Source organism: Meriones unguiculatus, chromosome 14 (genome assembly GCF_030254825.1).
Source record: "Meriones unguiculatus strain TT.TT164.6M chromosome 14, Bangor_MerUng_6.1, whole genome shotgun sequence".
Classification (NCBI taxonomy): Eukaryota; Metazoa; Chordata; class Mammalia; order Rodentia; family Muridae; genus Meriones; species Meriones unguiculatus.
Genome location: NC_083361.1, coordinates 90,510,433 through 90,513,990, shown reverse-complemented (window position 1 = coordinate 90,513,990; position 3,558 = coordinate 90,510,433). Strand labels below are relative to the sequence as shown.

At 38.8% G+C, this 3,558-nt stretch overlaps 1 pseudogene; it reads left to right on the top strand.

Annotated features, from left to right (window-relative positions):
• The first annotated feature begins 1,450 nt into the window (after window positions 1-1,450).
• On the top strand, window positions 1,451-1,967 carry LOC110560466 (serine/arginine-rich splicing factor 3-like; annotated as a pseudogene).
• The last annotated feature ends 1,591 nt before the right edge of the window (window positions 1,968-3,558 follow it).

Sequence of the window (3,558 nt, the reverse complement as noted above, 5' to 3'; positions counted from 1 at the left end):
ATATATGCATGTGCATGTAGAGGCCAGAGGCCAGGTAGGTATTCTCCTTTTTTTTTTTTTTTAATTTTTTTATCCATATTTGTACAATCTAGGGAAACCCCACTCAGGACTAAGGACTGTTACCCTAATTTTTAAACTATAGTTTTAGACTTGAAATATTAGTATGCATGTCTGGTTTTCAATCATTACAAAGCTCCTGGAACTTCTGCATGCATGGCTGCAACAGACATACCATCTTCTATTCATTTTCTACTTGTTGAATACGTATAATTTTTCCTCCCCCCCTCCTCTCTTCCTTTTATATTTTTGAAACAGTGTCTCTTATTAAATCTGGGGCTCATGATTCAGCGAGGCTGGCTCATTAACATGATTCAGGGCTTTGATGGTCTTTGTCCTCAGCCATAGCACTGTGGTTACAGATACATACTGCTGTGTTTAGCTTCTTATGTGAATGTTGGTTCTCATGTTTGTGAATGTGACATGCATTGTACCAACGTCACCACCTCCTCAGCACAGTTGTTGAATTTCAAGAACGAATATCTTCTAAACTTATTTCAATGAAAAGATTTTAGAAGTTCAGAACAGAAGATCATTAAATAATAACTGTCTTAGTTACTTTTTTATTGACATAACAAACACATGACAAAGACAACTTATAGAAAAAAAAGAGTTTATTGGGGGCTTGTTTACAATTTCATAGGGTGAGTCCATCCATGATTATCAGAGCAAGCTAAGAATTTGCATCTGATCTATAAACACCTGTCAGAGAGTGACAGACCTAAACCTGGGAAAGGCCCATCCTGAAAAAGCCCCACCTCCTAATCCTTTCCAAACAGTTCCACCAACTGGTGATCAAACACTCAAATATATGGGCCTATTTGGGGAAGCATTCTCCTTCAAACCATCTCATTCAAACCAATAACTCATATAAAAATTATAGTTGCTGGACAGGTTAGATTGCTCAGGGGGTAGAGATACTTGGCAATCAATTCAGACAACCTGAGTTTAATCCCCATGATCCATAAGAGGAAACTCAAGGTGAGAGCAGAGGAAGTAGAGCCTCTTCCTTCAAAGTAGAGGTCAGTGACGTGTAAGAACCAAATACTCATGATCAAAACAAAACAAAAGGAGTCATAGCGTTTTTTAAGGCTACAGACAAGCCAGTAAGATAAAGATTAGGAATAAGTTGTTAGGAAATTTGATTCTGACTCCTAGCCTTCTTACGTAGTTCCTAGTTTCAAAATGGAGAGAACTTAATTTTCAGTAGACTATGGGTAGGAGGGGTCATGTTAATAAGTGATGCTTGCTCTAGGCTTAAAATCCACAAAGTTGGCCATTTCGTGGATGACGTGGGATGGTGAGCATCCTTCAGAGCAGAGCCGGAGGCAGGTGGGGGGCCTGTTGGAGCATTAGGGTTTGAGCTTCAGCTTTTTGAACCCCGGGTCTTGAAATGCAGTGTGATTCCTGTCCATTGGACTGTAAGTGTTATGTAGGTGACCTTGGAAACAATGGGAACAAGACTTAATTAGAATGGGCTTTCGGCTATTATGGACCACTCTGAAGGGTGTGGGTTTCTCGAAACCCTCCTGGCTTTGCTTTCGTTGAATTTGAGGCTCCCCAAGAATGGTGCTGATGCTCTCCGAGAGCTAGATGGAAGACCACTATGTGGCTATCATGTAAGCGTGGAATTGTCGAATGGTGAAAAAAGAAGTCAATATCGTGGCCCACCTCCTTCTTGGGGTCGTCACCCTTGAGATGATTACCTTAAGAGGATTCCTCCACCTCGGTGCAGATCTCCAAGAAGGAGAAACTTCTCTTGAAGCCGGAGCAGAGGGAGAAGAGAAAGGTCTCTGTCTCATGAGGGAAATCACAAGCCTTCTCCATCCTTCGATAGGTCTCTAGCCCATCTAGGTCAGCTGAGAGGGAAGAGAAGACCAGTTTGCAGAAGTTCCCTTAAGCAAGATTGAATTTGGTTTGAACTTTAGTTTTCCACAGACTGAAATAAGCCTAGATCCTGCCAGGTTAAAGTGTGATGTGAGATGTGCTAATGATACAGAAACAACTGGCAGAAATTGAACATTCTTTGTTTGGAAACGTAAAACTAAGATACCAGTGTCTTATCAGTTTAAGGGTACATTGTAGGGTTAAACTTTTGAGTTGCTGTTTAAAATTTTTTTTTAATGCTCTCATTTGTAATATGTTTGTGAGAATCCTTGGGATTAACGTTTTGGTTACAAATTTGTTATTTTAAAAATCCATGAAGTCATGTATATACATATATGTATTAAGAAGATTTAGCCTTTCTATAATTCTTTTGACTACTGATTTAGTCTATATATTTATGCCACAAGCGTGTACTTTAAAATGATTAATAGCCAAATGTGATAGTGAATAACCATCATCCCATTCCTTGGGAGGCTGAGGCGGGGAAATTACAGGTTTTAGGACAGTCTGGGCTACATAGCAAGAGCTTCTCAGCCAAACAAAACAAAAACCCCAATCATTTTTAACTTAAAGATATATAAATTTAATCCATTTCACTAGGATTAATTGTTGATTTTTTTATAATGCCACTAAAATATTTTGATTATCATTTCTTTCTAAATATTTATTTTATTGTATTTATTTCACCTGACAGTTAATAAACATTATTTAACTTTTCACCAGCTAGCTAAGTATGTAAACTGATGAGTCTAAACTGATGAGTCTAAAAACTTAGTCCAGTTGCAATAGTTCATCTTTTTTGAAAGACAAAGTGCTGTGATCTCTCACCTGGATGCAGCTGGAGACAATGTATATGATGGACAAGAAGGTAAACAATGCCATCAGTCATGTGAGATAGTCCCTGGGACAAGCATGTTACCTACATATCTCCATCTACCAGAATATGCATTCTGTGAATAAGTAATGAAGCATTTCACACTCTTATTTTCCTGGGGTTAAGAAAAGAAAACAAGTTCAGATTATAGTCTTCACTGATTTACAGGGTGAAAATGTTATCAGCTTGGCCTGTTCTAAGCTACTGCTGACATCACTGGCTGTGACTAGGAAAGAGTTGCTAATAACCTGCGGTGGGGAGGCAGGACCAGGGGGACTTAGGGCACCTCTCATGTGCTGGGGCCCCCTCCTTGCTGTTATTCAAAGACAAGAATCCAGTAATTCTGACCACTCCATCTTGAAAGGACAGCTTCTCTTCAGAACAGCTTCTCTCTATTGAAGCAACTTTATTAGCCTGTGAGAACACTACACTGTTTTTCCACTAAAAATGAAAAACAAAAGCTTATGTAAGTCAGCTTCTGTCTACAGTTACTGTGCATTTTCTGCTCTCTGCATGAAATTTCCTGAGAGAGTTTTACGTACTTGCGGCATGCAGGCAGTTCTTTATTTTCCATTGTGTCTTAGACTCAGTCAGATATTGTCCAACCACTTCACCAAAACTACACATTTTCAGATCAAAATTACCTTGGAATTATGAAATCTAATAACCAACCCAATGATGTATTCCATATTTAAATTCCTTTGAGCCAATATTTAATTCTACATCTTCATGTTACTCGG